Consider the following 26885-nt stretch of genomic DNA (forward strand, 5'->3'; position numbering starts at 1 on the left):
TTTGAAATCAGGGAGCATGAGACCTCCAGCTTTGTTTTCCTTTTTCAAGATTGTTTTGGCTATTCAAGATCTTTTGTGGTTCTATACAAATTTTAGAATTATTTTTTCTAGTTCTTTGAAATATGCCATTCAAATTTTGACAGGGTTTGCATTAAGTCTGTAGATTGTTTTGGGCAATATAAACATTTTAACAATATTAATTATTCCAAACCAGGAACAAGGAATAGCTTTCCATTTATTTGTGTCTTTTTCAATTTCAAGTTTAGTTCTTTATTCCACATTAAATTTCTTTTTTAAGTATGGTGTGAGGCAAAAAAATGTCATTTTTCCATTTGGAAGGCCAGTTGTTCCAACACTATTTGATGAGTAATCCATCACTTTCATTGATCATCAGTACCATTTCTACACTCATCAAGTTTCCATGTAGGTTTTTGATTATGGACTTCTTATTTTGATCCATTAGTTTGTCTATCCCTGTGCTAATAACTTTATAGCTCCTTAATATTTTAGGGAAAATTCCTTAGTCTTAAAAATCATTGTGACTCTTCTTGGCTTTTTGTGCTTCTAGGCCCTTAACCAGTTTGTTAAGTTTCACAAAAAATCCTTTTGGATGTTGATTATAATCACATTGAATTTATATATGTACTATACCCATAGTAGAGAAAATTCAAAAGCAGAAAGAACAAAGTCTCACAATATTAGCACCCTAACACCATCACTCATGGATACATATATATTCATACATGTGCTTATTGTGTATTTCCCACTAGAATGTTTCCTCCCTGAGAACCAGGACTTTGCATGGCTTGTATTGCAGCAATACTGTTGCCTGGAAAAGTGCCCAGCACGTAGTAGATACTCACTCATTTGTAGAATAAATAAATAAATAAATAAATGTAGGTGCATTTTCTTATCATCTTTTTTTTCATTACTGCATCTTTAAGTAGTTTTAAAACCTTTAACAGAGGAATTCGATTTTTTTTTCCATGTAGATTTGTGAAGAATAAGACATTATTCTAAGAAGACATATTTCCCATAATGTGTTGCACAGACATTAGACCAGCAGGATGCTGTGGGAAAAGAGAGCTCAGCGGGCAAACATGTTTGAGAAATGCCTCGTGCAATACTTGTCTCTTAGAGTCACCATGTATATCAGAATATTAAAGGTTCTAAGAAGTTCTGTAGTCATAAAGCTAGTTCAATTATTTTCCAGAAATGATCTGCCCCCCTCCCATCTTTTAAAAATGCCAAACCCCTTATTATGTCAAACGCAAATGCTGTTCTAAAAAGCAAATCTACTATATCTGGGAAAGCGTAGAACTGGAAAATATTAGAAAATGTAAAATGATTTAAATATCTTCTCCTATACAATTGAACACTTACTATAGTAATGCTATACGGCATAGAAAAGATGAGTGGATGGGACTGGCACATCCCTTGAGAAGACTTCAACTTTAATAACTTTTCCCCTGCAAGTATTAGATAAAGTGGAAATGATTAGTTGCCATAAACTTCCAAATTTTTGCTAGTTCATAGAAGTAAAATGTAGTCAGGGAAATACATTTACAAATGTCAATTTCATTAATTTTATGACTGAAGGAGAATAAACTTGTAAATACTGTCCTGTATTTGTGTGTCTATGCTATTATACTAGTGCTGGCATGGCAGCCAAGCTACCTCTGTGCTACAGCCCTTTTTAGTCACTCTTTGATTCTTTGGCTCCCAGAGGAGGAAAATTACTTAAATAATTGAATATTATATACTGTGACAACTGTATTTTCCAGATTTTAGTGACAGGTGGTATTTCCTGTCCCGGACCAAACACTAGATTTATAAAATTTCTTCACTATAACCATTCTGCAATTGATTTTACATCGAATAACTGTAGTTTACTAGGACTTTTTTTTTGCGGTACACGTGCCCCTCACTGTTGTGGCCTCTCCCGCCGCGGAGCACAGGCTCCGGACGTGCAGGCTCGGCGGCCATGGCTCACGGGCCCAGCCACTCCGCGGCACGTGGGACACCCCCGGACCGGGGCATGAACCTGCGTTCCCTGCATCGGCAGGCGGACTCTCAACCACTGCGCCACCAGGGAAGCCCAAGACTTTTTTGAGAGTCAGTGTGGGCACTGTTCTTACATCAGGAGAGTAGACATAAACTGGGACTGTCCCCCGCAAGTCAGGCATGCAGTCGTCCTAATTAAATAAGACTCATTTCAAATGACTCCTTTAGTGTAGGATGACTGATTGTAACTATCCTACTTTTGAGGGCTTTAAAGCATATATTTTTATTATAATTGATGCAGTCATTTAAAAAATTACCCACGGGCTTCCCTGGTGGCGCAGTGGTTGACAGTCTGCCTGCCGATGCAGGGAACGCGGGTTCGTGCCCCGGTCTGGGAAGATCCCACATGCCGTGGAGCGGCTGGGCCCGTGAGCCATGGCCGCTGAGCCTGCGCGTCCGGAGCCTGTGCTCCGCAACGGGAGAGGCCACAGCAGTGAGAGGCCCAAGTACCGCAAAAAAAAAAAAAAAAATTACCCACAATTTTATGATTCCATCATAAAATCAAGAGTGTGAGGGAGTTGTAAGTGATAAATATCAGTCTTACCAGGCATCAGAAAATGCAGGACCTCTTTTTATAAAGCATCATAGCACTGTACTTTAAAAAGAACTGTAGGACCCTGAATATAGACAAAGCCAGTGTGTTTCTTTTTGTTTGCAACTCTTTTAAAATAAAATTTATGTATCATAGCTTTGAAAAAATGCCATGGATATGTCAGCTACCCTGGAGGTGACTGCATTGGCATTGGTAACACATCTTCAATTTCTGTTTGGGGAGCGGGGGTGGCTCTTTCCAAGGGGAAACCTTAAGGATAAAGCAGTGGTGATATTTTTACATTTTTTCAAATAATAAAGTATGATTTTGTATGCTATTTAGAATTAATAATTTATCTTTTGGGAACCTCTTTTCGACATCTCGTTAGAAGATAGTAACAAAATAATCCCCGCAATTGGTGTTTTATGAGTAGAGTCATCTTCTTGCTGTAGATATTTGATCCAGTTGGTCTGTAAAGGTATAACCTGGGAGTGCTTAAACTGAAGTCTTATGTATACATAACACAATTATAAGCATAGCCAGATACAGATACAGGATACACGTGGTATAGATACACAGTTATATATTCTACTTCTGAGGAGTTTCTCAGGAAGACAGTTTGCTTATTTCAGAAATAAGTTAATCAGCTGTGAGGCCTTAGTAGTAAAATAACCAGGTCACATAGCCAGGAGCACATTGATAGATGATAGATAGGTAGATAGATGGATAGATAGATGCAGGTATGGGTATAACCAGAGTATATAGCATATTTCAAATGTAAATAGAGATATAGATGATACAAATATAGGTATATGCAAATAGAGACATAGACACAAATATAAGTTATATAGCTTATTCTTTCCTATTTGAATGAATGTAATTTAACGAATGCACATTAATAACAGCAAATCCTTACTTTCATCTTGATTTATTTTTCCAAAATATATTTTGGCTGTTATATAAATGAAACTGAAGGAATGGCTAAGATTCACATTAAGATTACAGACTTCTTCCATTACATGCTAATTTGAGTTGTAAGTTTAGAGAATAACTGATTTGGAAGACTACTCAACGGCTTGTGCCCTGCTGGCTCCCCAGCCTGGAGTGTTCTTGCCACAAATTTCCAAGGCACAATGTTAGTCTCATCTACTCAGAGAGGCCTTCTTGAGCACTCTGACCAGGAGAGTGGACCAACCCCGAACTCTCTCTAATACTCTGCTTTGTTTTATTCTCTTACATTTGTCATTCCTCCTCCCTTCCTTCCTTCCTTCTTTCCTTTCTTCCCTCTTTCTTCTTTTTCCACTGTCTTTGTCTCTAAGGGGCTGGAACTTCATTTACATTATAGTGTTTTCAGCGCCTAGAATATTGCCTGGCACAGAGTAGGTATTCAAAATATCTTTGTTACAAGGGTAAATGGATAAATGAATTAAAGTTCACCCAGTGTAACTCACCAGATAATGAGAATTTTGTGATCCTCCAATACGAAGAGGAAACCACAGTTTTTTGAACTCCAACCATATTGCAGGCACTGTGCTGGGAACTGCTGGAATATCATTCAACAAAATCATACGTGTGAAATGGAACTGTTCTCATGTTTCTTTAACTGAATTTAATTTCTATCTGGGGCCCTTATTTTGTTGGGCAGCGGGAACTTTATCTTCATCTATTTGGAATTCCATGCCCCTTTCTTTGGGGTTGTGCCTACATTTCCAAGATTGACATGTGTGAGTGCGGAAACCAGGTTCTGGTGTTATCAGCTCTCCGTGCTGGGATCTGACGAAGCATCCTTTTTTCTGTGTGGTCCTTGTCTTTTGTCCAGTCAGGTCCGTTCAGGTGTGACCCTCTCAGCTAATTCCTGACAATCTGAGCACGTGGCCAGGCTGAGATGTGGGAAACTCTGCTTCCTTGCTTCTTTCAGCTACCTGAGACCACTGTCCTTCATCTGAGAAGAGAAGGACGATGCAGATGGCACTCAAGGGAACGTTTAGGAAACAAGCAGAGGAAAAGGTGCTCCATTAGATCCTTAGAAATGATCAAGAGATATGAGGACAGAATGGCATCATGGGAACCAAAGAAAGAGAGGATTTTGTAAAAGTGAAAGTGGTCAACAGCATCAGACACCAAGAAAAATCAGTTGAAATGGTGAAAAAGAGGCCCTAGGATCATGTCTATGCGGTGCCCAAACAATGATTGAAAAAAAGAGAGAGAGTGAAAAGAAACATTAGCTAATACATGGTAAAACACGGACAAAACATTTGTTTGGACTCTTTTTCCTTATGGAAAAGTTTTGCCGTTATTCTATACAAATACAATGAATGAATGCTGGTCAAAGGTGACTTTTCAGTCATAAGATCGCTGACTACGGTGCTGTTCACTGGCTCTGTCTCCTCAGCCTTTAATTTAACTAACTTGGCATACTTGAAAACTATTTTGTATTCCATCCTTAGATTTGTGCTGTTTCTTAAATGCCAGTGACCTTTTGATATGGTCAGTTGCTCATTTTCTTTCCGCCCGCCCCCCAAAGAGAAAGGTTTTGTAGAGGCATTATACAGAACAGCTGCTTGAAACATGCATAGGCCAGTTTACATTAGGCTGTTTTTTCTAGAGAAAGTCATAGTTTAAACAAATGGTTGTGTCTATTTTAATCATTTTTGCCCTCTTTTGAAGTGTTTTTTCAAGCATAAGTTTTTTTTTTTAGAATAGAGTTTTGCATTATAAATTAGTCTGCTCTGTCATGTCCCTTTTAAACACAGCTGTTACTACAATGTAAACAGAGTTTTTAAAATGTAGATAAACAGCTATAAGAGGAAGAGTTTCAGGTGTTTTTAACACATGGTCAGTTTTTGCTTACTTGAATTCTGTGGTTTGAAAGTTGAATTCAAAATACACTTTTGAAAAAAAAAAAAAAAAAAAAAAATACACTTTTGATTTCACAGATGTCAGGCTATTCAATACAGCTGTTCACGGATGCCCTAAAAGGCATCTTAATTTCACAGTCATTACAATTTGATAGTATCATAGTTTTGAAGTCATACTGGTAGTAAACGTAAGATGAATATGGAAATTTTATCATGGTACACTACATAGTACCCTTTTGAGGCATAAAAGTGGAATGGAAAAAATATCTAGTGGCCCAAAGCTAAAATATGAAAGGATTTTGTGTGACCAACCCAACAATGTGAAATGTATAGTAAATTTTAGTACCTTGGAAGGAATGATAGTCTTAGTAAAAGAGTCCTTATTCTTCAGTGGAATGATCTTATACCTATAGTCTAAGAATTTGTGCCTAAGTCTACACCTTGAAATGTGAAAAATTAGGCACTGTTTGAACATAAAGCTGATCTAAGTTTATTATTTAACAAATTTCAAAAAAATGGACCTGGGTACAGCAATGAGTCTCATATTTCCCGAACACCAAACTAGGTCTTCTAGGTACACAAGAAACACAAGCATTTGAAACTGAGAGAGCATTAGAACTAGAACATTTCAATGATTTTTGGCGGTATGGTGACAATATATTTGAAATCAATACTTCCATGAAATATCTGGAAATCTACTATCAAAATACTCTAATGGATGTTTATGGATATCATTGTATAAATTATTATCCCAAACTCCTCGATTCATTGTTTATCTGTAATTACATGACATATTACTTGAGTGATAAATTTAGGGACCACAATATTTTAGATGATTATTTGGAAAATGTTCTCCCAGGCAATGTCACATAAAGTAAAAATTAGAGTAAATTAAATTATATCTAAAATGTAGTCTAGTTAGAAAGTGGCATTCATTTGAACGTCCAAGAAAAACATACACAATTTCTACCCATATTGTTCCCAAACCACCATGTCTGAGTTATGGATCTTAGGGAGGAAGCCATGTTACTAAACCTAGTTACTCTGTGTTTGCTTGGAAAAATAGTTAAGTGATTATTTAGCTATATCACACAACCCAACATGAACTCATTTTCAACAAAAAATCATCTGATTTGATCCACAGCCTTCTGCAGTACTGCATAATTAGACACCTTATCCATCAAGGTGCAAGGAAACCCTGGTAAAGAGTAAAACAAGAATTTTCATGTGTTAAGTTATACAGTAGAGGGAGTCCCGTGAATATAATACATACATACTGATATTGCCAAAGAAAAGTCAATTAAAAATTATATGCACTCTAAGAGTTACAAAACTCGAAACGTGCTGTGTAATTCAGGTCAAATAGCCCTTGAGTACAGGTATTCATGAAAATTAGGCTTCATTTATTAGAGTTTTCATCTCTAAGAGCTTTTAAGACTTTTCCTAAGTGAATTTTGGAACTGATCTAAAAAGTATAAACAACATTTTTTCTTCATCAGAATGTTCAGAACATGTTTGTATGTATGAACACACATATTGTGTATTTATAAGTAGTGCCACGTTTGGAATCTTAAATTTTCCCCTAAAATTTGATCAAATACCTGATCCTTTAATGTTTTTACCTCCAGTGTACATAATTGTGTTTCAAGGTAAATTGAATTGACTCCCTTAAATAAGAGAGAACTTGGATTTCTTCCAAAACGCCACCTCTTATTTTTATTCTCTGTGATGGCTGTCCCTTATACCTCCCTAGTCATATAAGTGAAGGTTAAGACCAAGATGTTTTGCCAAATCTTTTCCCTTTAGTTCTCTGTTTTGTTCAGCCTCACACTGCACAATTGACATGGAGAATCTTGCCAAATACAAGTAACAGTAACTCTATAGACTACATTAATTATGGTCCCTAAAGAACTTTGAATAGTGCTTAGAAACTAGTGATCAAGGAAAGCTGTTAATATCTTCATAGGCTCTTCATTTACTTGTTTATATTTTAAAAAACATGCTCCTCTGGGGTTTATTTTGCCTATTACTATAGCCCATTGATAGAATTAGTATAAAATATGTAGTCAAATGTTATTTTATAAGCATAATACAAAAGGACCCACCCAACATATAAGTCATTTCTTTACTAGTTAAGAAGAAAGAACTAGTGAGATGTTGAAAAATTTAGGCAAAGTGTTAAATCGCTGCTGAAAATGTAGACTCCTGAGTGGATAGTTAACTATTCTACTGGAGAAGCTATCTTACTGGTGGACTTTCCTGTTTCTTTTAAATATTCTTAATATGACCCTGGAAAGGGCTCTCCTTAGGTCAAACGTTGAAATGTAAAGTGATGAAGAGATGATTGAGTTGACTATTATGAAACTTTCACTCTTCATTACTTTAGCATAACACAGCCTAATGCCAATATAATCTTTTCTACCAGATATGAAGGGTACGTACGGAATGATGAAAAGAAAATGATTTCGTTTACTATCTTAATCATATTTTCTTTTTTGATTTCTTTATTGTTAATTTCCTTTATTCCAACAACAACAAAAAAAGTCTGTACGAAGTAGAGAGGAGTAATTTATAAGTATGGTGCTAGCCATTGCCACTTTTGTAAAGGAAGCCCAAGGAACTCTAGGGAATGTAATCCGGTAAGTGTTTTATACCTTATCACTTCCCTACATTTTTGACCAGCTTCCTCTTGCCCTGGTCCCTTTCCTAAATGCCCCATGGTCCTCCCTTTTCACTTTCTCCAGTAGCTTTGTCCAAGATTACCTAGTGACCTTGCTAGCCTTTCCTCTAATTCTTTTTTGCTCCTCAGTCAATACATTTCTTGGAGATTTATCAGATAGTCCTATCTCCTTGAGGGAAAATGCTGGGTTCCCACTGGAGGCTTTGTGGCACTGAATAAATTCCATGACAGTGGCAGTGTCCTGGTCAAAGGATGAAATAATTTACACGCTCACCAAATAAAGCACAAATGTCCCTTGGGTACAACCCCAGCTCAAAAAGTTTTCCTGCCCCATGCACCACACCATTTCCACTGAGCAGCCAAGTATTTAAAATTATATATATAATGTTTTATTAAAGTTTCTAACCATCAGTTGTGGTTTTAAATGACAGAAAAATCAAATTCAATCTTGCATGCACGATAAGAGAAATTTATTGGTTCAGATAATTGAAAAGCCTGGAAGTAGGTCTGGCTTCAAGTGTGACCTGATTTAGTGACTGAAGTGATGTCATTGGGATCTTTGAGTCTTAGTTTTGCCTTTTCTCTGTTAGCTTCAGGCTCCAGAGCTTCAAGCTCCATATTCACTGATACAAATTGAGAGGAAAACTCAGTACTTCCTTGCGGTTCCCACTGAAATCCCAGAATTCATTGTTATTAGATCAATTTGAGACAAATCTGTGAACCCATAGCTGTAGTTAGGGAGAAGCAGTTCCATTGATAGACAATGCCTGGGTCACAAGTTCCAGTCCTGGGGTGGGGAATAGAGACCATCCAATCACATCGTCTGAGAGTAGAAGACAGGTGGTTCCCCAAAGCAAGTTCTGGTACTGTTTCCAAGAAAGAGAGATAAAAAAAAAAAGAAAAGAAAAGAAAAGAAAGGGAGATGAACACTGGGCAGTATTATCTTCTCAACTCTAGTCAAAGACACAGAATGTCCTGACCTGTTCTCAAGGTGGGCTTTCATTTGGCTCCAGGAAAAATGAGGCCATGTTCAAGGAACATAAAAATCAGGTGTGAACATCCAAATGGACACTAAAATATCTAATTCAATAGTAGGTTATTTTAAATATTTAAGCAATATTTGTGTCCTAGATCAGTTCCTTCTCTTTAATTTCCCATCTTTGTAAGGAAAACCACCTCCTCGTAGTGTTCCAGGCCCAAATGGTCCAGGGCTGGGACCAGGGTGGGTGAGGAGAGTGAAGGGAGGCACTTGCCCGAGATGCCAAATTTAAAGAGTCCTAGGGGGCTTCCCTGGTGGCGCAGTGGTTAAGAATCCACCTGTCAATGCGGGGGACACGGGTTCGAGCCCTGGTCCAGGAAGATCCCACATGCTGCAGGGCAACTAAGCCCATGCGCCACAACTACTGAACCTGCGCTCTAGGGCCCGTGTGCCACAACTACTGAGCCCACGCACTGCAACTACTCAAGCCTGCATGCCTAGAGCCCATGCTCCACAGCAAGAGAAGCCACCACAATGAGAAAACGCGCAGACCCAACGAAGAGTAGCCCCCGCTCCCCACAGCTAGAGAAAGCTAGTGTGCAGAACGAAGACCCAACGCAGCCAAAAATAAATAAATTAATAAACAGATGTAAGAAAACTCAGTGTAGTAGGCTAAAAATTAGCCCCCCTGCCCTGCCCCCACCAAATCCACGTCTAATCTCTGGAACCTATGAATGGCAACGACTTTGCAGATATGATTAAGTTAAGGATCATGAGATGGGGATATTATCTGGGGTTATCTGGGTGAGCCCTAAATGTAATTAATTATAGATGTCCTTACAAGAGAGAGGCAGAGGGAGATTTTACACAGGAAGAAGAAGTGAGGGTAGTGTGACTACATGGTAGAGATGGAAGTGATGCAGCCACAAACCAAGGAATGCTCACAGCCACCAGAAGCTGGAAGAGGCAAGGAATGGATTATCCCCTAGAGCCTCCGGAGGGACTGTGGTCCTGCAGACACCTTGATTTCAGACTTCCGGCCTCCACAATCGTGATAGAATAAATGTCTGTTGTTTTAAGCCACTAAATGTATAGTACTTCGTTACAGCAGCCACAAGAAAAGAATGCACTCTGTGATCGAGATAAATATTTTAATGAAGTATTTCTTTTTAAACATCAAAATTAATGCAAAAAAATCCATGGTAAACAAAATATGAAAACTTTAAACAAATATGGGCTATCTTTGGAGTAATCCTTACTTCTTTTGCTCCCTTACTCCCTACAGCCAATCATTTGATTACTCCTGTGGTCTGTGCCACTGTAATTTCTCTTGACTTGCTGTTTTGCTCATCTTTCCATGGAGGCCACTTTTCCGGCTCAAATGCCCATGATATCTCACTGTCATGATGTCAACAAACAGTAATCTGCTTTGCCTGTCTCTGCTTTCTCCTCCTTTCTAATCCATCCTCATTCCAGATAGATTTTTCCTAAAACATATATTTGGTCATGTCCTTCTATTTTTTAAAAAATCTTTAATGGGTTATCAAAGCCCTTGGAAACCAGCTTTCCAGTCTCATCTAACACGTTTCCTTTCCACATAGCCTTAGTTACCCAAATACACGCTGCTCTTTTCTAGCCGGCTATCTTTGTTCATGCGCTTTTCTTATATTTCTCATCTATTTATGTTTTATAGACACTGTGGCATAAGCCTTAAAATTAAGGTCCAATGTTATGTGCTGTCCTGACATTTGGTAAAATTGGAAGGACTTCAAATGGTCCAACTGCAAATTCCCTTTCCCACCCTGCTTCTGCAGCTAAGGTCTCATAGGCGAACAACCCTCCTCATTAGGGGGATCACGTATAGCTCCTGTTTATCCCCAAGTAGCAGTTTTCAGATCCCTACCAGCCTGCAGGATTATTCAAACAAGCCAATTGTATTCTCCTGTGGAATAGGGGATACCCCACCCTCTTGATACTACAAAGACTGCTTCCCACAGGCTCTGCTTTTCTCTGTTTCTAAATGCAACCCCTGGCATGCAGTGTCCCCCTCCCCCAGGTGGTGAGTAGCTGTGATTAATGAACTGCTATCCATGTCATCTGTCCAGTGTTGGGTGTTGTGTTGGGTGTTGTGTGTTCAGCCATCCCCATAACCCTAGGGCAGGAATCCCTCCCTCACCAATGAGGTGAATTGGAGGTGATTAAAACAGAGATTCCTGTCCAGATCCCAATATACCATTTACTATCTTTGTGACTTAAGGAAAATGAAAAGAACGGGAGAATCATTTTAAAATTTAACAAATTATGAGCATTACTACCTCATTTTAAAGTTTAAAAAAAGGCTGCCAAGGACCAACTTCAAGGTTCAAAGTACTGGGACTTTGTAACCCCATAGCGGGGGTGACATAACGGTCAGAAGTTCAGGCTCTGGAGTCAATTTTCCTGGGTTCAAATTGTGGCTCTACCTCTTACTAGCTGTGCAATCCTGGTCAGGTTTCTTAATCTTCCTAAGCTCTAGTTTCCTCAAGAATCGGGACAATGATTATATCTACTTTCAGTGTTGTTGTATTGTCCGCATAAAGGAGATAATCTATGGAAAAGCCCTGTCACAGTGCCTAGCACATAAGTGCTTAGTAGATATTAGTTTTTATTATTATTCATATTATAGCATGAGCCAGGGCAATAGATGTACGTTTGGCTCTGCTACTGAGATCATAATTTAGTTTCAAACAAGGAAGCCTCAAGAGGCTCCTGGAGTCCTTGATCCTACAGTTTCATGTCTGCCATTTTATATATGTTGTCTTTGGAACAAAAGTGACTTTTCTAAGAATTCTATCACACAGACTGCAGGGTTCAGGTTGCCCTGGATAGAATGCCACCCTATTGATTGAGCCCTCACCTTTCACGCTCTTTGATGCTATTGGAAGAGACTATCCTCAAGTTAATCCTAAGGATTATCCAGGTGATCATTCCAGCCCTTTTATCGGGGCTCCCTGCTTGACACCTTGCAAATGTATTTGGGCAAGTGATGTGCAGGGGCGAGGGGCGGGGAACAGTTTACATTCACACAGCAGCATATGTCTTTCTCCCACATGATTTTCTCCCATACAGGGAGTAGAATAGAGACATCTTTACATACTAGTCAGATTTCTGTGTGTTGTATTTTGCCAAGTGCCAGACACTCTAGGTAAATGAGATTATATTCCGTGTTTTGCAAAGTCATTTCGAATTAAACAACTTTGATTCGGATTTCTCAGACTGCATCCCAGAACACTGTCTGGTTAAACATCTTTTTGTTTCCTTTTAGTCTCTGGGTGTCGTTCCATAAATATTGCTTTTTAACTAATCTTTCTTCAGGATTCCATTACTGTCCCCAACAGCACTGGGGTTTACAACAGCCTTGGAGTTCATCTCACCTTATAGCCTAGGATAAATAAAAGTTCTGAAAAAACAAGTAGGAAGATGGTTGATATCATCCATTCATCATGAAGGAGGAAACATTGCCTGAGAGCTTCCATCTCCCAGATTTAGTTTCAGATCCTGGTGTTGCTAGCGATCTGTTTGGTTTTGGTTCTTTTGAACTTTTGTTGTTGTTGTTGTTTTGTTTTGTTTTGTTTGCGGTACGCGGGCCTCTCCCTGCTGTGGCCTCTCCCGTCGCGGAGCACAGGCTCCGGACGCGCAGGCTCAGCGGCCATGGCTCACGAGCGCAGCCGCTCCGCGGCATGTGGGATTTTCCCGGACTGGGGCACGAACCCGCGTCCCCTGCATCGGCAGGCGGACTCTCAACCACTGCGCCACCAGGGAAGCCCTCTTTTGAACTTTTAATTTCTGCTTTGGCAAACCCTCCATGGCACTTCTGGCTTCCTCTCTTTTTCTTTCCTCCATAAAAAAAAAAATCCCAAAGAAACAGACTTGGATGGTGGGTGACCCAGGTACTGTATGGATGGTTGTTAGTTGTGGTGGGGCAAGGAAGGGGCAGAAAGGGAAGAAAAGTGTTGTCAGGAATAAGGAAAATATAATGGGTGTAATTGTTCCCTTCCTATTTCACTTCTGTGTAATATTTTGAATTTTTATTTTTAAATTTAAAACAATTTTAATTAAAAAAATTTTTAAATTTTCAATTAAATAATTTTAATTAAAAATTTCTAATTAAATTTATTTATTGAAGTATATTTGATTTACAATGTTGTGTTAGTGTACAGCAGAGTGATACGGTTATATGCAGTATATATACATATATATTTTTTCATATTTTTTCACTGTGATTTATTACATGATATTGAATATAATTCCTTGTGCTATACAGTAGAACCTTGTTGTCTATCAATTTTGTATATAGTAGTTTGTATCTGCTAATCCCAAACCGTTTTTTCTGAAATTAATTAATTAATTAATTTATTTATTTTTGGCTGCATTGGGTCTTTGTAGCTGTGTGCCGGCTTTCTCTAGTTGCAGCGAGTGGGGGCTACTCTTTGCTGTGGTGCGCGGGCTTCTCATTGCAGTGGCTTCTCTTGTTGCGGAGCACAGGCTCTAGGCATGTGGGCTTCAGTAGTTGTGGCCCGTGGGCTTTAAAGCACAGGCTCAGCAGTTGTGGCGCATGGGGTTAGTTGCTCCACGGCATGTGGGATCTTCCTGGACCAGGGCTCGAACCCGTGTCCCCTGCATGGCAGGCGGATTCTTAACCACTGTGCCACCAGGGAAGCCCCAAACCCTTTTTTTAAGTTAATTATTCTTTATACAGCAGGTTCTTATTACTTATCTATTTTATACATATTAGTGTATATATGTCCAACCCCATCTCCCAATTCATCCCACCACCATCACCCCCCGCCCCCCTGCTTTCCCTCTTTGGTGTCCATATATCTGTTCTCTACACTGTGTCTCTATTTCTGCCTTGCAAACAGGTTCATCTGTACCATTTTTCTAGATTCCATATATATGCGTTAATATACGATATTTGTTTTTCTCTTTCTGACTTACTTCACTCTGTATGACAGTCTCTTGGTCCATTCACGTTGCTACAAATGACGCAATTTTGTTCCTTTTTATGGCTGAGTAATATTCCATTGTATATATGTACCACATCTTCTTTATCCATTTGTCTGTCAATGGGCATTTAGGTTGCTTCCAGGACATGGCTATTGTAAATGGTGCTGCAATGAATGTTGAGGTGATTGCGTCTTTTTGAATTATGGTTTTCTGTGGGTATATGCCCAGTAGTGGGATTGCTGGGTCATATGGCAATTCTATTTTAGTTTTTCAAGGAACCTCCATACTGTTCTCCATAATGGCTGTATCAATTTACATTCTCACCAACAGGGCAAGAGGGTTCCCTTTTCTCCACACCCTCTCCAGCATTTGTTGTTTGCAGATTTTCGGATGATGCCCATTCTAACTGGTGTGAGGTGATACACACTTTGCAGTTTTGATTTGCGTTTCTGTAATGATTAGTGATGTTGAGCATCTTTTCATGTGCCTCTTGGCCATCTGTATGTCTTCTTTAGAGAAATGTCAATTTAGACCTGCCCAATGTTGAATTGGATTGTTTGTTTTTTTAATATTGAGCTGCATGAGCTGTTTATATATTTTGAAGATTAATCCTTTGTCTGTTGATTTGCTTGCAAATATTTTCTCCCATTCTGAGGGTTGTCTTTTTGCCTTATAATTTCCTTTGCTGTTCAAAAGCTTTGAAGTATCATTAAGTCCCATTTGTTTATTTTTCTTTTTATTTCCACTATGCTAGGTGGTGGGTCAAAAAAAGATCTTGCTGTGATTTATGTCAAAGAGTGTTCTTCCTATGTTTTCCACTAAGATTTTATAGTGTCCAGTCTTACATTTAGGTCTTTAATCCATTTTGAGTTTATTTTTGTGTATGGTCTTAGGGAGTGTTCTAATTTCATTCGTTTATGTGTAGCTGTCCAGTTTTCCCAGCCCCACTTATTGAAGAGACTGTATTTTCTCCATTGTATGCCTTGCCTCCATTGTCATAGATTAGTTGACCATAGGTGCGTGGGTTTATCTCTGGGCTTTCTATCCTGTTCCATTGATCTATATTTCTGTTTTTGTGCCAGTACCATATTGTCTTGATTACTGTAGCTTTGTAGTATAGTCTGAAGTCAGGGAGCCTGATTCCTACAGCTCCATTTTTTTCCCTCAAGATTGCTTTGGCTATTCTGGGTCTTTTGTGTCTCCATACAACTTTTAAGATTTTTGTGCTCTAGTTCTGTAAAAAATGCCACTAGTGATTTGATAGGGGTTGCATTGAATCTGTAGATTGCTTTGGGTAGTATAGTCATTTTCACAATATTGATCCTACCAAGCTAAGAACATGGTATACCTCTCCATCTGTTTGTGCCATCTTTGATTTTTTTCATCAGTATCTTATAGTTTTCTGAGTACAGGTCTTTTACCTCCTTACGTAGGTTTATTCCTAGGTATTTTATTCTTTTTGTTGCACTGGTGAATGAGATTGTTTCCTTAATTTCTCTTTCAGATTTTTCATCGTTAGTGTATAGCAATGCAAGGGATTTCTGTGCATTAGTTTTGTATCCTGCAACTTTACCAAATTCATTGATAGTTCTAGTAGTTTTCTGGTGGCATCCTTAGGATTATCTCTGTATAGTATCATGTCATCTGCAAACAGTGACAGTTTTACTTCTTCTTTTCCAAATTGTATTCCTTTTAATTCTTTTTCTTCTGTGATTGCTGTGGCTAGGACTTCCAAAACTATGTTGAATAATAGTGGCAAGAGAGGACATCCTTGTCTTGTTCCTGATCTTAGAGGAAATGCTTTCAGTTTTTCACCATTGAGAATGATGTTTGCTGTGGGTTGGTCATATATGGCCTTTATATTTCATTGAGGTAGGTTCCCTCTATGCCCACTTTCTGGAGAGTTTTTATCATAAATCGGTGTTGAATGTTGTCAAAAGATTTTTCTGCGTCTATTGCGATGATCATATGGTTTTTATTCTTCAATTTGTTAATATGGTGTATCATATTGATTGATTTATGTATATTGAAGAATCTTTGCATCCCTGTGATAAAACCCACTTGATCGTGGTGTATGATCCTTTTAGTGTGTTGTTGGATTCTGTTTGCTAGTATTTTGTTGAGGATTTTTTGTATCTATATTCATCAGTGATATTGGTCTGTAATTTACTTCTTTTTTTGGTAGTATCTTAGTCTGGTTTTGGTATCAGGGTGATGGTGACCTTGTAGAATGAGCTTGAGAGTGTTCGTTCCACTGCAATTTTTTGGAAGAGTTTGAGAGGGATGTGTGTTAGCTCTTCTCTAAATGTTTGATAGAATTCACCTGTGAAGCCATCTGGTCCCAAACTTTTGTTTGTTGGAAGATTTTTAATAACAGATTCAATTGCATTACTTGTGATTGGTCTGTTCATATTTTCTTTTTCATCCCGGTTCAGTCTTGGAAGGTTATACCTTTCCAAGAATTTGTCCATTTCTTCCAGGTTGTCCATTTTATTGGCATAGAGTTGCTTATAGTAGTCTCTTATGATGCTTTGTATCTCTGCAGTGTCCATTGTAACCTCTCCTTTTTCATTTCTAATTTTATTGATTTGAGTGTTCTCCCTTTTTTTCTTCATGAGTCTGGCTAATGGTTTGTCAATTTTGTTTATCTTCTCAAAGAATCAACTTGTAGTTTTATTGATTTTTCTATTGTTTTCTTTGTTTCTTTCATTTATTTCTGCTCTGATCTTTATGACTTCTTTCCTTCTACTAACTTTGGGTTTTGTTTGTTCTTCTTGCTCTAGTTCCTTTAGGTGTAAGGTTAGATTGTTTGTTTACGATTTTTCTTGTTTTTTGAGGTAGGATTGTATTGGTATAAACTTCCCTCTGAGAACTGCTTTTGCTGCATCCCATAGGTTTTGGATCGTCGTGTTTTCATTGTCATTTGTCTCTAGGTATTTTTTGATTTCCTCTTTGATTTCTTCAGTTATCTCTTGGTTATTTAGTAACGTATTGTGTGGCCTCCATGTGTTTGTGTTTTTTAAGTTTTTTCACCTGTAATTGATTTCTAACCTCATAGCATTGTGGTCAGAAAAATGCTTGATATGATTTCAATTTTATTAAATTTACCGAGGCTTGATTGTGACCCAAGTTGTGATCTCTCCTTGAGAATGTCCTGTGTGCACTTGAGAAGAAAGTGTAATCTGCTGTTTTCGGATGGAATGTTCTATAAATATCAATTAAATCTATGTGGTCTATTGTGTCACTTAAAGCTTGTGTTTCCTTATTAATTTTGTGTCTGAATGATCTTTCCATTGGTGTAAGTGAGGTGTTAAAGTCCCCCACTATTATTGTGTTACTGTCAATTTCCTCTCTTATAGCTGTTAGCATTTGCCTTATGTATTGAGGCACTCCTATGTTGGGTGCATATATATTTATAATTGTTATATCTTCTTCTTGGATTGATCCCTTGATCATTATGTAGTGTCCTTCCTTGTCTCTTGTAACAGTCTTTATTTTAAAGTCTATTTTATCTGATATGAGTATTGCTACTCTAGCTTTCTTTTGATTTCCATTTGCATGTAATACCTTTTTCTATCCCCTCACTTTCACTCTGTATGTGTCCCAGGTCTGAAGTGGGTCTCTTGTAGACAGCATATATATGGGTCTTGTTTTTGTATCCATTCAGCGAACCTGTGTCTTTTGGCTGGACCATTTAACACATTCACTTTTAAGGTAATTATTGATGTGTGTGTTCCTATTACCATTTTCTTAATTGTTTTGGGTTTGTGTTTGTAGGTCCTTTTCTACTCTTGTGTTTCCCACTTAGAGAAGTTCCTTTCACTTTGTTGTAGAGCTGGTTTGGTGGTGCTGAATTCTCTTAGCTGTTGCTTGTCTGTAAAGCTTTTGATTTCTCCATTGAATCTGAATGAGATCCTTGCTGGGTAGAGTAATCTTGGTTGTAGGTTCTTCCCTTTCATCACTTTAAATATATCATTCCACTCCCTCTGGCTTGTAGAGTTTCTGCTGAGAAATCAGCTGTTAACCTATGGGAGTTCCCTTGTATGTTATTTGTTGTTTTTCCCTTGCTGCTTTTAGTAACTTTTCTTTGGCTTTAATTTTTGTCAATTTCATTACTATGTGTCTTGGCGTGTTTCTCCTTGGGTTTTTCCTGCCTGGGACTCTCTGTGCTTCCTGGATTTGGGTGGCTATTTCCTTTCTCATGTTAGGGTCGTTTTCAACTGTAATCTCTTCAAATATTTTCTCAGGTCCTTTCTCTCTCTCTTCTCCTTCTGGGACCCCTATTATGCGAATGCTGGTGCATTTTATGTTGTCCCAGAGGTCTCTTAGGCTGTCTTCCTTCTTTTCATTCTTTTCTCTTTATTCTATCCTGCAGCAGGGAATTCCTCCATTCTGTCTTCCAGGTCACTTAGCCATTCTTCTGCCTCAGTTATTCTGCTGTTGTTTCCGTCTAGTGTATTTTTTACTTCAGTTATTGTATTGTTTGTCTCTGATTATTTGTTCTTTAATTCTTCTAGGTGTTTGTTCTTTATTTTTCTAATTCTTTGTTAAACATTTATTGCATCTTCTCTATCTTTGCCTCCATTCTCTTTCTGAGGTTCTGGATCATCTTCCCTATCATATTAAGAATTCTTTTTCTGGAAAATTGCCTATCTCCATTTCATTTAGTTGTTTTGCTGGGGTTTTATCTTGTTCCTTCATCTGGTACATAGTCCTCTGCCTTTTCATGTTGTCTGTTTCTGTGAATGTGGTCTTTGTTCCACAGGCTGCAAGACTGTAGTTCTTCTTGCTTCTGCTGTCTGCCCTCTGGTGGATGAGGCTATCTAAGCAGCTTGTGCAAGCTTCCTGATGGGAGGGACTGGTCGTGGGTAGAGCTGGGTGTTGCTCTGGTAGGCAGAGCTCCTAAAACTTTAATCCACGTGTTTACTTATAGGTGGGGCTGAGTTCCCTCCCTGTTTGTTGTTTGGCCTGAGGCAACCCAGCACAGGAGCCCACAGGCTCCTTGGTGGGGCTAATGGCGGACTCTGGGAGGACTCATGCCAAGTACTTCCCAGAACTTCTGCTGCCAGTGTCCTCATCCCTGCAGTGAGCCACAGCCACCTTCGCCTCTGCAGGAGACCCACCAAAACTAGCAGGTAGGTCTGGTTCAGTCTCCTATGGGGTCACTGCTTCTTGTCCCTGGGTCCTCATGCACACACTACTTTGTGTGTGCCCTCCAAGAGTGGAGTCTCTCTTTCCCTCAGTCCTGTCAAAGTTCTGCAATCAAATCCTGCTAGCCTTCAAAGTCTGATTCTCTGGGAATTCCTCCTCCTGTTTCTGGACCTCCAGGTTGGGAAGCCTGACGTGGGGCTCAGAACATTCACTCCAGTGGGTGGACTTCTGTGGTATAATTGTTCTCCAATTTGTGAGTCACCCACCCTGTGGTTATGAGATTTGATTTCATTGTGATTGTGCCCCTCATACCATCTCATTGTGGCTTCTCCTTTGTCTTTGGATGTGGGGTATCTTTTTTGGTGAGTTCCAGTGTTCTCCTGCCGATGATTGTTCAGCAGTTAGTTGTGATTCTGGTGCCCTCACAAGAGGGAGTGATCACACGTCCCTATACTCCACTGTCTTGAACCAATCTCCCAAACTCTTAATTTATCTCTCCCCACCCCCTTAACCCTTTGGTAACCATAAGTATATTTTCTATGTCTGTGAGTCTGTTTCTGTTTTTTAAATAAGTTCATTTGTATCATATTTTAGATTCCATATATAAGTGATATCATATGGTATTTGTCTTTCTCTGTCTGACTTACTTCACTTAGCATTATCTTCTCTAGGTCCATCCGTGTTGCTACAAATGGCATTATTTCATTCTTTTCTTATGGCTGAATAGTATTCCATTGTATATATATATCACATCTTCTTTATTCATTCATCTGTTGATGGACATTTAGGTTGCTACCATGTCTTGGCTATTGTGAATAGTGCTGCTATGAATATTGGGGTACATGTATCTTTTTGAATTAGCATTTTCTGTCCAGGTGTGGGATTGCTGGATTATATGGCAGCTCTAGTTTTAGTTTTTAAAGGAACCTCCATACTGTTTTCTATAGTGGCTGTACCAATTTACATTCCCATCAACACGAGGGTTCCCTTTTCTCCACACCCTCCCCAGCATTTGTTATTTGTAGACATTTTAATGATGGTCATTCTGCCTGGTATTAGGTGATACCTCAATGTAGTTTTGATTTGCATTTCTCTAATAATTAGTGATGTTGAGCATCTGTTCTTGTGCCTATTTTCCATCTGTATGTCTTCTTTGGAGAAATGTCTATTTAGGTCTTCTGCTCAATTTTTGATTGGGTTGTTTGTTTTTTGTTATTGGGTTGTGTGAGCTGTTTGCATATTTTGGAAATTATGCCCTTGTCGGTCACAAAGGTTTGCAAACATTTTCTCCCAGTCTTTAGGTTGTCTTTTTACTTTGTTGATGGCTTCCTTTGCTGTGCAAACTCATATAAGTTTGATTAGGTCCCATTTGTTGACTTTTGCCTTTATTTCTATTGCCTTGGGAAACTGATCTAAGAAAACATTGCTATGATTTATGTCAGGGAATGTTTTGCCTATGTTCTCTTCTAGGAGTTTTATGGTGTCTTGTCTTATATTCAAGTCTTTAAGCCATTTTGTGTTTATTTTTGTGTATGGTGTGAGAGAGTTTTCTAACTTCATTGATTTACATGTGGGTATCCAGCTTTCCCAACACCACTTGCTGAAGAGACTGTCTTTTCTCCATTGTATATTCTTGCCTCCTTTATTAAAAATGCACCTGAAACTAACACAACATTGTAAATCAACTATCTCCAATAAAAAAATTTTAAAAAAAGATTAATTGGCTGTAGGTGTGTGTGTTTAATTCTGGGCTCTCTATTCTGTTCCATCGATCCATATGTCTGCTTTTATGCCAATACCATGCTGTTTTGATTACTGTAGCTTTGTAGTATTGTCTGAAGTCTGGGAGGATTATGCCTCCAGCTTTGTTCTTTTTCCTCAGGGCTGTTTTTGCAATTCTGTGTCTTTTATTGTTCCATATAAATTTTAGGATTATTTGTTCTAGTTCTGTGAAAAATGTCATGGGTAATTTGATAGGGATCACATTAAATCTGTAGACTGCTTTGAGTATTGTGGCCATTTTAACAACATTAATTCTTCCAATCCAAGAGCATGGGATATATTTCCATTTCTTTGAATCATCTTCAATTTCCTTTAACGATGTTTTATAGTTCTCAGCATATAAGTCTTTCACCTCCTTGGTCAGGTTTATTCCTAAGTATTTTATTTTTTTGGATGTGGTTTTAAAAGGGATTTTTTTTTTTTTTTTTACTCTTCAGTGTAATCTTAATTCCAGGCTAGGGATCAATATGTATTTGGTTTATTCCTAAGTATTTTATTTTTTTGGATGTGGTTTTAAAAGGGACTTTTTTTTTTTACTCTTCAGTGTAATCTTAATTCCTGGCTAGGGATCAATATGTATTTGGTGAGGTAATGCTTATACTTATTGCGGTCTCCTTAATGTAGCTGTGGGGCATTGTTAACAAGCAGAAAATGTGGAAAATGTACATACCTTCTTCTCAACAGCTGAGAATATGTATGAATAGATATATGAGGGTATATTTCTCAAGCCTACTTCATTTGTAGAGAGAGAGAACACAAAATTCCACACTCTTAGCAACCTGACCCCTGGGCAAACAGGAACAAACACAAGATAATGTGTAATAAGTGAGGGTTACAGTGCCGGCTGGCAGCCTTCACACCACAGAAGGCCCTACTGTCTGCCTTCTGGGCTTTAGTGGGAAAATTCTCATGCAGGGAAGTTTGCACAATGCACCAGCAAGAAAGACATCACTAAATAATTTCAGGAAACATAGAATTTTATCAACCTGAGGACTGGTCTTGTCATGAGGCCAATGTTTTGGCATCAACAGTTCCTACCAGCTGTGCAGGATGATGTACCATGGACATCTGTTGTTTTTGCCTGCAGAGAATCTAGCTCCTCTTCTTCTGGTACAAGCACCTCCATTTCCATTTGGGAAATCATCCAACAACTCTCACATGCAGGATAGGCAAGACCAGTACTTGATCTGCCAAGGAGTGGGAACAAGAGCCAAACTAGGACTCTCCTATTTTTCCTCCTAGGAATGTGACTATTGAATGGAGTGACGCAATAAAGGGAAAAGATCAGAGTGTTAGTTCATCCTGACTTAGTGCCCTGACTGTCCATTGACACTTGTTACCTGAATATTCAGAGCCACTCTAGTGTGTGTCCTTTCTAAAGCCAGGGGTAGCAGATTTCCGCTTAATTCTAGGAGCAACCAACCTCAAACCCTTTTAATAATCCCTTTATTACTTAAATTTTCCAGAGTCGGTGTCCTTGCAACTGAAGAACCTGAGGGAGTCCTCACAGGACAAAAGGAGGGGCAAGGGACTGGGAGTCAGACTTGGCTCTGTCCTAAAATAGTCTATTAACCCAGAGGGGTCCCTTAGTCTTTCTTCATCATGAGCCCCAGTTTCTTCATCATTAGATTAAATCATTGGGTTAGATGATTCTAAGGTCCATTTATCTAAAATGTTCCTGAATTCTAGGTTATTTAAAAAACAACAACAACAGTCTTTACAGAGTTGTATTCATTTGTAAACATAATTTATTGAGCTCCTGTTGTGCTAGTCATTGGGGATACAGGAATGACCTTGGGATAGAGAGGTAATATTCTAGTGCAGGAGATAAACTATAACACAGTAAGCAAATAAAATCATTACAGACTGTGAGAAGTTCTTTGCCAGCAACAAACAAGTTGATGAGACAGAGAATCAGTGGGGAAAGCCAGTTGGGAGAGCATGGCCAGGGAAGCCTCTCTGAGGAGGTGAACTGGAATGGAAACTAAAAGATGTGAAGAGGTGGGGAAAAGCACATTCTAGGTAGAGAGAAAAACAAGTGCTCAAGCCTGGGGTTAGGAAAGGGGACTTGTTCCTAGAGGACAGTGAGGAGTAGGAGAATGGTAGGAAAGAGACTGCAGAGGGAGGGGGACCGAGACCAGGCAGGACCTCGTGGGCCAAGGAAAAGAATTTGCATTTTACCTTAAAAAATCCAATGTCTGGGCTTCCCTGGTGGCGCAGTGGTTGAGAAGCTGCCTGCCAATGCAGGGGACATGGGTTCGAGCCCTGGTCTGGGAAGATCCCACATGCCGCGGAGCAACTGGGCCTGTGAGCCACAACTACTGAGCCTGCGCGTCTGGAGCCTGTGCTCCGCAACAAGAGAGGCCAAGATAGTGAGAGGCCCGCGCACCGTGGTGAAGAGTGGCCCCCGCTTGCCACAACTAGAGAAAGCCCTCGCACAGAAACGAAGACCCAACACAGCCAAAAATAAATAAATAATTTTTTTTTTTTTTGCGGTACGCGGGCCTCTCACTGTTGTGGCCTCTCCTGTTGCGGAGCACAGGCTCCGGACGCGCAGGCTCAGCGGCCATGGCTCACGGGCCCAGCCGCTCCGCGGCATGTGGGATCTTCCCAGACCGGGGCACGAACCCGTGTCCTCTGCATTGGCAGGCGGACTCTCAACCACTGCGCCACCAGGGAAGCCCAATAATTTTATTTTTTAAAATAAAACCAAACAAACTAGATAAGATTACAGAAAGCAAAAATTAAAAAAAAATCCAATGTCTATATCAAGGGGATCTCTTTGGATGCTCTGTGGGGTTTTGAATGCCACAGGAGAGGAGCAAGATGAGTTAGGAAGTTATTGCAGTTGTCTAGGTGGGCAAGGATTGTGGCTTAGACTAAAAAGGTGTGAAGATGGAGAAATGGGTGGATTTGAGATAATTTTAGAAAAAACACCCAGAGGACTTGGTGGTGAGGAGGTTGAGGAAAAGAGAAGACTCTAAAAAGACTCTTAAACATCTGGCTGGACCATGTGGGTGGAGATGTTACCCTTTATCAAAATAGAAGAACCAGGGAAGCAAGCATTATGGTGTATATAGTGGTGGGGGGTTCACTTTGCACATATGAGAAGTTTGATATCCTTATTAGTTACCTGGTGGAGCTGTCACACAGGAAGTTGACTATAAGTATCTGGAGCTCAAGGGAGGTTGGAGATAAATATTTGAATATCAGCCACATAAAGATTGTATTCATAGATGCAGTTCCTTAGAGAAGAACTATCAATAGGGAAGAGGGCTGAAGACCAAAACCTGAGACTCTCCAACATTAGAGGTCAAGTAACAAATGAGATTGTAGCCAAGAAGAGTGAGAAGAAGTGACCAGTGTGGGTGGAGGAGAGGGATGAAACCCAAGAGAGTGTGGTGTGATAGAAGCTGAGAGTAGAGAGTGTTTCGTGAAGGAGAGAGAATGGTCAACTGTGTTCAGTGCTTGTGAATCTCTTAGGAGCATGGACTCAGCAACATGGAAGCCATTGGTGACGGTGACTGGGACAGTTTTAGTAAAGTGGTAGGAATGGAAGATAGACTGGAATGCATTGAATACTGAATGAATGGGAGGTGACTAAAGTGCTGACAGCTTGTTTAGAAGTCTTTTGAGAAAGTTTGCTCTGAACGGAAACAGAGAAATGGGGCAACGGTTGAATAGTTGAATGGAGGGTTGTTGGAGGATGATGCTAACATAGCCCTATGAAAACGATTCAGTAAAGAGAAAGAGATTGCTGGTGCACAAAAGCTGTAATAGCTGGCCAAGAAATGTCCCTGGGAAGGGGAGAGGAGATGGTATGGTATCTGAGCACAAATGAAGGGACTTCTTACTCTTTTTAGGTATAGAGATGATTCTTCTATAAAAGCAGGGGAAATACTTAAAAGGCAGATATGTGTGTAAATACCTAAGCCACCCATCAGAATGCTAAGGAGTTTCTTTTCTCAGTAAAGTATGAGATACCAATGCTTGGGTGGTAGAAATAAGGGGAGGTTTGAGGCAACTGGAGAAAGTATTAAATTTTAACTCAAAGAGTAAGAAAGCGGGCTTCCCTGGTGGCGCAGTGGTTGAGAGTCCGCCTGCCGATGCAGGGCACATGGGTTCGTGCCCCGGTCTGGGAGGATCCCACATGCCGTGGAGCGGCTGGGCCCGTGAGCCATGCCGCTGAGCCTGCGCGTCCGGAGCCTGTGCTCCGCAACTGGAGAGGCCACAACAGTGAGAGGCCCGCGTACCACAAAAAAAAAAAAAAAAAGAGCAAGAAAGCAAGTTACAGAGCAAATAAATTAGAACTATTGGGCAGTGGCTTGGGGATTTGGGATGTGCGGTCATGATTTTAAAATAGGTCCTGTTGGTGGGATCTCATCTGGCAACATGGCAACATGGGTTCATTCACAGAGATGGAAGAGAGTTAGGTTTAAGTAAGGTTATTTTTGTTTTTTTCTGTGTTTTGCTTTGCTTTGCTTTATTTTATTTCTTTCTTTCTTTTGCGGTACGTGGGCCTCTCACTGTTGTGGCCTCTCCCGTTGCGGAGCACAGGCTCTGGACGCGCAGGCTCAGCAGGCACGGCTCACGGGCCTAGCTACTCCGCGGCATGTGGGATCTTCCCGGACCGGGGCACGAACCCATGTCCCCTGCATCGGCAGGCAGACTCTTAACCACTGCGCCCCCAGGGAAGCCTGCTTTATTTTAATCAGAAGAGTATGATGAAGGTGAAAGAAGGGAGTTGAGGGTGTTTGTAAGTGATACACAGTGGAATCTAAATTGAATAAAGGAGGGAAGTGAAGATATGAAGGACTGTGAATAGTGCACCAGTTGTAGGATAAATGAACAGTAAAAAAGAGGTGGGATCACCGAAGTAGAAAATTGTTGCAGGGGGAGGCGTCAGAGTAAGTGAGCTGGAAGGGTAGGAGGTAGGGACTCAGGGAATAGGTTTTTTAAAATCCAGGTTTTGGAGGAGGCATGTTGGGTTACAGGACTTGCAGTGAGGGTGGGGTGGAGCACACAGGCAATAAGCAAAGTGCTCTTGTATACCTTGTGCTACTTGATTTTTAGTTGGATTCACCTGGTGAGATTTAGGCCTACTTTCTAAAACCTAAAGCGATCAGTCCAAATTCCAAACCTAACATTGTTTTGAGAGTGTCAGATTAAGCTGGGGCTGGGTGTGTTCAGACAGGGATGTATTTTGCTGCCAATAGTAGGAAACTCAACCAACAGTGGCTTAAACAACTAGATAATTATCTTCCTAAGAGCCTAAGAGCTTTGTAGAGAGGTGACTGCTAGCCTTGGTTTAGGGCCTACAATGTAAAAGCCAGGGTTTGTGATTCTTTGGGCCTTTTCCTCTTGGATACAAGGTGGCTGCTGCATCTTCACGTATCACAATTTCTGGGTCCGTTCTCTGCTGAGACCAGGTGGAACCATTTCAGATTCCAGGAAGAGGATGGAAGAAGAGTCATTCTGGACAGTCACCAGGGTCTATAGATTATTATTATTATTATTGTTGTTATTATTATTATTTGGAACTGTTATACGAGTGCAAATGAGTATGAAACTAAAAATATTTTTAATCTGTCATCAGATGTTTCCCTTCTCCCATTCCTACCCGTCTCCCCAAAAGATTTGTATATAGACACGCACACTAGATTTATCAGAAATCTATAATTTGGCTCTCTTTGGGCAAAGAAACTACTCTATGCTTATTGCTGAGATTCTAGATATAAATGTAGAACTACAGACAAAGAAATATGGGTTTCACCTACAAGGATTTTCCAGCCATTTCTGCAACCCCACCTTAGGCAACCTCCTCCCACCACCCATAACTCTTGAAGAATATCA

The sequence above is a fragment of the Globicephala melas genome, chromosome 10 (genome assembly GCF_963455315.2).
Source record: "Globicephala melas chromosome 10, mGloMel1.2, whole genome shotgun sequence".
Lineage (NCBI taxonomy): Eukaryota > Metazoa > Chordata > Mammalia > Artiodactyla > Delphinidae > Globicephala > Globicephala melas.